The sequence below is a fragment of the Rutidosis leptorrhynchoides genome, chromosome 5 (genome assembly GCF_046630445.1).
Source record: "Rutidosis leptorrhynchoides isolate AG116_Rl617_1_P2 chromosome 5, CSIRO_AGI_Rlap_v1, whole genome shotgun sequence".
Classification (NCBI taxonomy): domain Eukaryota; kingdom Viridiplantae; phylum Streptophyta; class Magnoliopsida; order Asterales; family Asteraceae; genus Rutidosis; species Rutidosis leptorrhynchoides.
The window spans coordinates 44330719-44342415 of record NC_092337.1 but is presented as its reverse complement, the minus strand read 5'-3'; positions in this window follow the sequence as shown (position 1 = coordinate 44342415).

The window sequence follows — 11697 nt, the reverse complement described above, 5'->3', positions numbered from 1 at the left end:
ATAATGGTAGACATCCACAGGTTGAGAGAAACCAACAGCAAGGTAATGTAGGAGGGGGAAATGAAATGGCAGAAATGCAAAGGTTTATAGCTTCACAAGAGTATGAAAATGCTAGACATAGAGCATTTGAAGATTGACAAGTTCATCAAAATCAAATCATAGCTTATTGCCAACATATAGGTAGAAACTATATTCCTACTCCATCGCCCATATTCCCTCCCTGGTCTATAGAGATCCAACCACCGTATCCTACGTATAACCCAGCCGAAGCATTTTATAACACATATGGTTATGCATGGAACCCCTACTGGTATCAGTATCATCCCTAGTCTACTTAGTTTTATTTATTTTATAATTTGTAATGTTGATACATTTAATACTTATGTTAATATTGTAATAGTTTTTATAATTTTCTAACTTTTATTATTAGATTTTAATAATGTTTGAATGTGGGGTAATATACCAAACTTTAAAAATATGTATATATGTTTGCAGTTTATCTTATGTACACAACAGGGTAAAACAACGCATTTTCGAAGACTGGCATTAAGTTCAGCAAAAGCAACTAATTTTGACGACAAGATGCAAAATATATGTGAAATAACAACGAGAAGGAATGAACAAATGATGTGCACCATTTATCATTCAACACAAACACAAATATGTTTGGAAACTTTGGTAAAATTTAATCATTTTCACACAAATCACCCTCAATAATTTAAATTGTTACTGATTTCTTGCAAATGAGGGCATTGCAAGATCTTAAGTGTGGGAAGGGGTTAAATTCTTTCGGATTTTAAAATTTTTACTTTATACACTTGGTTACCATTAGAAATACTAGTAAAGTAGTAGTTGTATTAGAATCTAGTGCTCTCTGATAATAAAGAACAGCCCTAGTCTTATATACTGACTACCCAATTCTAGTAAAATTTTTCGAAATTTTCAATTAAATGAACTCAAAATCATGTTTATACATATTTATGAATGATAAAACTAGATTTTAACACCGAAATTATTGTTACCTCGAAAAGGACATAAATTAAGAAACAAACCAAAATGTTAAAATTCATTTAAAATGGAATAGAGGACAATAAAAAGGAAAATAAAAGCCAAGTGTGGGAAAATTTACCAAGATATTTTAAACATATGTCACATATTTCTGTAACAAATAACTGAAAATACTTTTGCTTTGTACTAAACTAAACTGTTTTACCCGATGAAAGAAAAGAAGAGATGGATCTACACGATGAATCAATTCCGTCGTTAAAAGGAAGTAAAGTCTTTCGAAAAAGAAACGCGCTTCTTGATTTAGGTCAGGAAGTTGTCGTCCAGACCAGCTGTAGGTTGACGAAAAATCTAGAAAAGTCATCACTAAAATCAGCAGGAAATCCACGGACCTCAGCATCAAACAGGGTCGCCAAGTGGTCAGATTTATCCTAACCATGAGAAGGATCTGTCTTGTAAAATGGGGAGGGCGCCGTGCAAATTAGCTTGATAAGACTAATGAATCAGATCCCCAGAAAGGATAATCTCCTTAAAGATTAAAAATCAGCTTTTAAGCCTGATATTACTCAATCTTTGAGATTGACCTTAAAGATTGAGAATTACAAACTCATGGAATTCGATGATATCAAAACTCGAGCTTGAACGAGAAAATATTTTGATCAAAATTACAAACCGATTTGTTTTCTGAAAACCTATTTTCAATGCGTTCATTACCATTGAACGTAAAATCCTAGGAATTCACCTGGAATTCATTAGGTCACCTGAACCAAATCGGGTGTCAACCGTAAGAACGGTGGTTGCATAGCATGGTTGTAGACAGGACCTTGTGCCAGACCGAAAAACTAAAGGGTGAGATTTACTATTGCTCCTACAAAGGATAGTAATAGCATCCGACACATTATAGACCATAATTAAAAGCATGTCAGGGGACATTGCCTTAACAGTTACTTGTTCAACGCTTTCCTTTACAACCGGACGGTAGTTTATCGAAAGGAAATATACGGGACAAGTATACTGGATGTGTTGCTTTCCCAATACAAGGTTAGCAAGTGGGTGACACAAAACCATAAGTTTTGAGCTAAAATTTTTAAATCTGAAACCCACAAAACCCACAAAAAAAATAATAATTTGCAAACACCGGTGAAGGGTTATTCCGGAAAACTTATCTAGGGATAAAAACTAGATTTAATTTTCAAAAAAAAATGTTTTCATAAAGATCCAATTTCCTTAATGGATCTAAATTTTTATAGTCATGTGGAACTGTAAACCATATCGTTACTACCATTGTTTATACCGCCGTAAAGAAATCACTGATGTATAAAGTGTGAAGAATAAAGAAGTGATTCTAGTATTTCAAGACTATATTGCTTGAGGACAAGCAACGCTCAAGTGTGGGAATATTTGATAATGCTAAAAACGAACATATATTTCATAGCATTATTCCCCAAGAAAGACAAGATTTTAGTTGCAAATGTTCTATTTACAAGTGATATTCGTTTAAATATTAAAAGGTGAAGACAAAAGACAGATTCGACGAATTGAAGACGCAAACGACCAAAAAGCTCAAAAGTACAAAATACAATCAAAGAGGTTCAAATTATTGATAAGAAACGTCTCGAAATTACAAGAGTACAAGATTCAAAACGCAAAGTACAAGATATTAAATTGTACGCAAGGACGTTCGAAAATCCGAAACCGGGACCAGAGTCAACTCTCAACGCTCGACACAACGGACTAAAAATTACAAGTTAACTATGTATATAAATATAATATAATATATAATTAATTCTTAAAATTAATATATATATTATAATATATTTATAAAACGTCGGTAAATTAAAAGACAAACCTTTGTGAGCTGGAATTACGAACTCCGCGAGTTGCGGAGTATGGAGGCCAAAAATTCCGCGACTCACGGAGCAGCCAAATACGAAAATCCCTATAAAACCCAACGAATTCTGATCATTTTTATCATCAAAGATATCCATCCATCTATCTATACGTAATATTTATATTTATAATTTATATTTTAATTTTAATTTTAATTTTAATCCTAATAATAAGGGTATGTTAGCGAATGTTGTAAGGGTGTAAGTCAAAATTCTGTCCGTGTAACGCTACGTTATTTTTAATCATTGTAAGTTATGTTCAACCTTTTTAATTTAATGTCTCGTAGCTAAATTATTATTATGCTTATTTAATCCGAAGTAATCATGATGTTGGGCTAATTACTAAAATTGGGTAATTGGGCTTTGTACCATAATTGGGGTTTGGACAAAATAACGACACTTGTGGAAATTAGACTATGGGCTATTAATGGGCTTTATATTTGTTTAACTAAATGATAGTTTGTTAATGTTAATATAAAGATTTACAATTGGACGTCCCTATAAATAACCATATACACTCAATCGGACACGATGAGCGGGATATTTATATGTACGAGTAATCGTTCATTTAACCAGACACTAGAATGGATTAATAGCCACTAGAATTATTAAAACAGGGGTGAAATTATGTACAAGGACACTTGGCATAATTGTTAACAAAGTATTAAAACCTTGGATTACACTCAGTAGACATCCTGGTGTAATTATTAAACAAAGTAATAAAACCTTGTTACAGTTTAAGTCCCCAATTAGTTGGAATATTTGACTTCGGGTATAAGGATAATTTGACGAGGACACTCGCACTTTATATTTATGACTGATGGACTGTTATGGACAAAAACTAGACGGACATATTAAATAATCCAGGACAAAGGACAATTAACCCATGGGCATAAAACTAAAATCAACACGTCAAACATCATGATTACGGAAGTTTAAATAAGCATAATTCTTTTATTTCATATTTAATTTCCTTTATTTTATATTTAATTGCACTTCTAATTATCGCATTTTTATTTATTGTTATTGTATTTAATTGCACTTTTAATTATCGTACTTTTTAATTATCGCAAGTTTATTTTATCGCACTTTTATTATTCGCAATTTCATTATCGTTATTTACTTTACGCTTTAAATTAAGTCTTGTATTTATTTATTATTTTTTTTTTTGAAAGGCAATGTTAGTGGTTAGAAGTTAATTCACGAAAATCCCCCCCCCCCCCCCCCCCGAGACTCGAACCCTGGTCTCCTCGAACACCATGTTAACATGGTGACCAATGAGGCAAAGCCCCATTGGCATTTATTTATTATTTTACATTTGGTTTTAACTGCGACTAAAGTTTTAAAATCGACAAACCGGTCATTAAATGGTAAAAACCCCCCTTTATAATAATAATATTACTTATATATATATATATATTTATATTTTTATAAAAGTAAACTAATATAGCGTTAAGCTTTGTTTAAAGATTTTCCCTGTGGAACGAACCGGACTTACTAAAAACTACACTACTGTACGATTAGGTACACTGCCTATAAGTGTTGTAGCAAGGTTTAAGTATATCCATTCTCTAAATAAATAAATATCTTGTGTAAAATTGTATCGTATTTTAACTATTTTCACATACCTGTTAACAAGGTTTAATTTTGACTAACATGGAAAGGACACAATACTAATTTAAATGGGGTCCAAGTCCAAGGCTGCATTTATTACCGTATTTGATTTAATTAATTTGATTATGGTGAACATCAAGAACTTATTTAGGCGATCAACTTTGTGCTAACACCAACGGATTGATTAAATTTTGTAGAAGAAGCAATACTATAAGTGAGTAGGACGAGTTGGGTACAGGCTTAAAATGGGTTGGGTCAGGTTGACCCACCAATGCTTTTGGTCTTTATCATCAGATCAGATTTATTGTAGACTTAATACCCAACCGAGCTGAGCCCTTGATAATGCTAAAAACGAACATATATTTCATAGCATTATTCCTCAAGAAAGACAAGCTTTTAGTTGCAATTGTTCTATTTACAAGTGATATTCGTTTAAATAATAAAAGGTGAAGACAAAAGACAGATTCGACGAATTGAAGACGCAAACGACCAAAAAGCTCAAAAGTACAAAATACAATCAAAGAGGTTCCAATTATTGATAAGAAACGTCTCAGAATTACAAGAGTACAAGATCCAAAACGCAAAGTACAAGATATTAAATTGTACGCAAGGACGTTCGAAAATTCGGAACCAGGACCAGAGTCAACTCTCAACGCTCGACGCAACGGACTAAAAATTACAAGTCCACTATGCACATGAATATAATATAATATATAATTAATTCTTAAAATTAATATATATATTATTTTATATTTAAAATCCGTCGGCAAGAAAGGATCCAAAATGGAGTGAGCTGTAAAATCAAACTCCGCGAGTTGTGGAGTTTAAAGGGGAAAAGTGCCGCGACTCACGGAGTACCCAATTCTGAAACTTCCTATAAAAGCCGACGCATTCGACGAGTTTTAAATATCCATAAAATCAATCTCTCTCTCTATATATGTATACGTAAATATTTATATTTATATTTTAATTTTAATTTTAAATCCTAATAATAAGGGTATGTTAGCGAATGTTGTAAGGGTGTAAGTCGAAATTCTGTCCGTGTAACGCTACGCTATTTTTAATCATTGCAAGTTATGTTCAACCTTTTTAATTTAATGTCTCATAGCTAAGTTATTATTATGCTTATTTAATACCGAAGTAATCATGATGTTGGGCTAAAAATATTAAAATTGAGTAATTGGGCTTTGTACCATAATTGGGGTTTGGATAAAAGAACGACACTTGTGGAAATTAGACTATGGGCTATTAATGGGTTTTCTATTAACTAAAAAATACCTTGTTAATTTAATATACAAACTTATAATTTGATGTATTTATATATAACCACATACGCTTGACTGGGTACGGTGGGCGGGATATCTATAAATACCAATAATTATTCATTTTACCGGATACGGAACTGGATTAATAGTTAATAGACTTGTTGAAACAGGGGTGAATTACATTCAAGGGTAATTGGTGTAATTGTTAACAAAGTAGTAAAACCTTGGTTTACACGCAGTCGATAACCTGGTGTATTCATTAAACAAAGTATTAAAACCTTGTTACAATTCGAATCCCCAATTAGTTGGAATATTTGACTTCGGGAGTAAGAATAATTTGACTAAGGCTTTCGCTCTTTATATTTATTACTGATGGACTATTATGGACAAATCCGTATGGACATATTAAATAATCCAGGACAAAGAACAATTAACCCATGGGAATAAACTAAAATCAACACGTCAAACATCATGAATACGGAAGTTTAAATAAGCATAATTCCTTTATTTTTATATTTAATTGCACTTCTAATTACCGCACTTTTATTTATTGTTATTGTATTTAATTGAACTTTTAATTATCGCATTTTTTAATTATCGCAAGTTTATTTTATCGCACTTTTATTTATTGCAATTTCATTATCGTTATTTATTTTACGCTTTAAATTAAGTTGTATTTATTTTTAATATTTTACATTAGGTTTTAACTGCGACTAAGTTTTAAAATCGACAAACCGGTCATTAAATGGTAAAAACCCCCTTTTTATAATAATAATATTACTTATATATATATTTATATTTTTATAAATTAAACTAATATAGCGTTAAGCTTTGTTTAAAGATTTTTCCCTGTGGAACGAACCGGACTTACTAAAAACTACACTACTGTACGATTAGGTACACTGCCTATAAGTGTTGTAGCAAGGTTTAGGTATATCCATTCTATAAATATATAAATATCTTGTGTAAAATTGTATCGTATTTAATAGTATTTCGTTGTAAAATTTAATAGTATTTTATACCCCTTAGCTTTAACTATCAAGTATTTTTGACGCCGTTGCCGGGGACCAATCTAGCTTAAAACCCGGAAGCCCAACGCTAATATAAAAAAAAAAGATTTTTATTTTTAGTTTACTTTTATAAAAATACATTTTTGTAAAAATACGTTTTATATATTCAAAAATATAAAAAGAAAAACAAAAATATAAATATTTTTAAGAGTTTGTTAAATATTTAAGTTTTATAAAGTTTCTTTATTTTTATTTTATAAAAATATAATTTTTATTTAAATATTTTGTGTTTATTTAAAACATATATAAAAAAAGAAACCAAAAAAAATATATATATATAAATCTATTTTTAAGATTTTTATAAAATTATAAAGTATCTTATATTTTTTTTTAAAATATAAGTTTTATTTAGTTTTTATAAATATTTTATATAAATATTTAAACAGAAAATATAATAAAAATAATAAAACCGAAACCCGTCGAATTTGACCTGCACCTCTTTTGGACCTGCAACCTCCGCGACTTGCGGAGGTTTTGAACTGGGATCATCGCGACTCGCGGAGTTCTCTCTGACAGGCCATAGGAAGCCCTAATCTGCATTAATTACGGGTTTTTATTATTATTATTTAAATTAAACCCTAATTAGGGTATTTTTATTATATAATTTAGTTTTTATTTTTATTTTGTATTTTAAGTTTAATTAGTTTAATTAGTTTATAAAATCAATAGTTTTATAAAATAAATAATATAAAAATAATATTTTTATAAAAATTGTACTTTTCACAACTTTTAGTATATTTTTATATTTTGTCCCTTTTTATTTGTTTTAGCGTAATTTTTGTATTTTTCGCTCATTTTTAGTTTTAAGTTATAGTTTTTGCCATAGTTATTTTTACTTCTAGATTTTTAGGCTTTGCCGTAAAATCCCTTAAGTGCTTTTTCTTTAGACTAAGATTTAGGTGCTTTAGAATTTTGCGACGCCTTTTTAAGTTTTAGTACCTTTTTAAGATATTGCCATTTGGGATATAGTTTTACTTGTAAGCCTTAATATTTTTAGACGCAACTTTTAGTTTTTAGTTTTTAGTTCCTTTTTAAGTTTCAACGCACTACTTTTCTTATTTTTATTTTTCGACGCCTTTTACCTATGTATCAATTATCACTCCAAGTAGTAATCTCAATTTGCAATTTTAATTTTAAGTTAGTGATAGTAATAAGGTTGGGTTAGTCGAGTGTTTTAAAGTTCTATAAGTCACTCTTTTTCTTTCTTATTTTTCGACGCCTTGTATTTTTCAACCCTTTTCTTTTTCGACCTATTTCGACGCGCTCTTTCTTTTTCTTTCTTATTTCTCGCCATCCTAGTTTTTAGGACATAGATTTTTATTCTACTTCTTATCTAAATTTCTTAAAATTACAAAAATTTATTTTAAGTGGTTAAATTGATAGACATCAAAATTTTCTGGTTCGTAGTAATAGTTGGATTTGTACGTGGACCGGGTTATTGGAGCTAAACAGTACTCAATTATATTGAGACCAAACGAATCCTGCCCCTCTGCTGCATCTTTTGGCTATTCGAAACGTGGGCAAAATCAGAAAAGTCTATTAATTGGATAACTTATATAATTTTTCTTTCCTTTTAAAAACAAATAGGATATTCAGTGAATGCACCGAGCAAGACGTTCACCACCTTTTGTACGTTCACCACCTGTAACTAGATCAAGACATCTAGCTAATATTACCGCCGTTGATTTTTCTTTAGAATCGTCATCCAGTCGACCAAGTACTCCAATTCAAATTTCCGATAATCCATTTTTTTGAACCCGACCTCACAATTGAGAATCTGGAGAATATTCAGGGACGATTCATAGATCCTGAACCATTAATTTTTCCTCCGGAACCACCAATCATTCAAACAGAGATTGTTGAGGAACGAACCATTAAATCAAAATCCTCTAGTGATTCAGATTCAACAAATTCAAATATGGAGAATCTGGAACCTTTAAGTATGGAAGACCGAATGCGAGCTAAACGCACTGGCCAAGGTCACGCAATTACTCATCATGACATTAATGCGCCAGATTATGAAATCAAAGGACAAATTCTACACATGGTGACTAATCAATGCCAATTTAGTGGTGCGCCGAAGGAAGATCCAAATGAACATCTTCTTACCTTTAATAGGATCTGCACACTATTTTAAATTCGAGAAGTGGAAGATGAACAGATATATCTTATGTTATTTCCCTGGACTTTAAAGGGAGAAGCCAAAGATTGGTTGGAATCGTTACCTGAAGGGGCGATTGATACATGGGACGTTTTAGTTGAAAAATTTCTTAAACAATTCTTTCCGGCATCTAAAGCCGTAAGACTTCAAGGAGAAATTGTTACGTTCACACAGAAACCAAATGAAACTCTATATGAGGCGTGGACAAGATTTGGAAAGTTATTAAGAGGATGTCCGCAACATGGTTTAGACACCTGTCAAATAGTACAAATATTCTACCAAGGATGCGACATCACTACAAGGAAAGACATCGATATAGCAGCTGGTGGTTCTATTATGATGAAAACAGAAACCGATGCTTACAAAATTATTGATAACACTGCTTCCCACTCACATGAGTGGCACCAAGAAAAAGATATCGTTAGATCATCTAAAGCAGCTAGAGCCGATTCTAGCCATGACTTAGATTCCATTTCAGCAAAGATAGATGCTGTCGAGAGACGAATGGAAAAGATGACTAAGGATATACATTCAATACGAATTAGTTGTGAGCAGTGTGGAGGACCACATTTGACAAAAGATTGTCTCAGTATTGAACTAACAATGGAACAAAGAGAGAATGTTTCATACATAAACCAAAGGCCTGGAAATAATTATCAGAATAATTATCAACCGCCAAGACCGATTTACAATCAAAACCAGAATTATAACTGAAATGTTCCATACAACAATCAACAAGGTCCTAGTAATCAACAAGTATCCAATAATACTTACAACCAGCAAAGACCTAATTTTTAAAATAAACCACCACAAACAGATGATAAAAAACCAAATTTAGAAGATATGATGACAAAGCTAGTTGAAATTCAAACGCAGTTTTTCACATCTCAAAAACAAACCAATGAACAAAATGCTCAAGCATTTAGAAATCAACAAGCTTCTATTCAAAATCTGGAACAAGAAGTAAGTAACCTAACAAGGTTAATAGGTGAAAGAAAATCGGGAAGTCTACCTAGTGATACAAATGCTAACCCCCGGAATGAAACAGCTAAAGCCATTACCACAAGAAGTGGTACAACACTTAAACCACCTGAAATACCTGAAATTTCTGATGAAGCTATTCCTACTCCACAAGAACCACAACCTGAACAAGATAAGGAAAAAGAACCGGTAGTTGAAAAGGTTAATGAAGATAACACAGTTAAAGCTAAACCTTATGTTAAACCATACCAACCACCACTTCCTTACCCGAGTAAAATGAAAAAAGAGAAACTTGAAGCCGAGCAATCCAAATTCTTGGATATGTTTAAACAGATAAATGTAAATCTTCCTTTCATTGATGTAATTTCAGGAATGCCTAGATATGCTAAATTCTTGAAAGATCTAATCTCGAATAGAAAGAAAATGGAAGAACTCTCGGCCGTTACTATGAATGCTAATTGTTCAGCAGTGCTGTTGAATAAGATACCAGAAAAACTATCTGATCCAGGAAGTTTCACAATTCCATGTTTTCTGGGTAGTCTTAGTTCAATAGAAGCATTGGCAGACTTAGGTGCAAGTATAAATTTAATGCCGTATTCACTATACGCTAAACTAGACCTTGGAGAATTGAAACCAACAAGAATAAGCATACAACTAGCCGATCGATCAATAAAATATCCTAGAGGGGTAATGGAGAACATGCTAGTTAAAGTTAGTACTTTAGTATTTTCAGTAGATTTTGTTGTTCTGGACATGGAAGAAGATTCTCAAGTTCCTCTCATATTAGGAAGACCATTCTTAAACACGACTAAAGCAATGATAGATGTGTTTGGTAAGAAACTGACCCTAAGTATAGAGGACGAGAGTGTTACCTTTTCAGTTGATAGAGCTATGCAACAACCACAATCTGCAGATGATACATGTTATTATATTCAAACTATAGATTCACATGCAGAATTGTTAGAAGAATTTCCAGAATTACAAGGAACAGGAGAATGTTCTTTAGGAGAAGGAACTGAACCAATTGATGAAACCGAAATGTTAGCTACACTAATAGCTAATGGATATGAACCAACAACAGAAGAAATTCAAATGCTAAAAGAAGAAGACAGATATCGATACAAATCATCGATAGAAGAACCTCCGACATTAGAGTTAAAGCCACTTCCAAACCATTTGGAATACGCTTATTTACATGGTGAATCTGAATTACCTGTAATAATATCGTCTTCTCTTACTGAAAATGAGAAATCACAACTCATTTCTGTGTTGAAAGCTCATAAACCAGCCATTGCATGGAAGATTCATGATATTAAAGGAATAAGTCCTTCGTATTGCACACATAAAATCCTTATGGAAGAAGGTCATAAAACGTATGTGCAACACCAACGAAGACTAAATCCTAATATGCAAGATGTAGTTAAGAAAGAAATTATTAAACTGCTAGATGCAGGTTTAATTTATCCAATCTCTGATAGTCCATGGGTAAGCCCAGTTCAATGCGTGCCTAAGAAGGGTGGCATGACTGTAATTACAAATGAGAAAAATGAGCTTATTCCTACTAGGACTGTAACAGGATGGCGTGTGTGTATTGATTATAGAAAATTAAATGACGCCACCAGAAAAGATCATTTTCCCTTACCTTTCATTGATCAAATGTTGGAAAGATTAGCCGGAAATAGTTACTATTGTTTTCTTGATGCTTTTTCCGG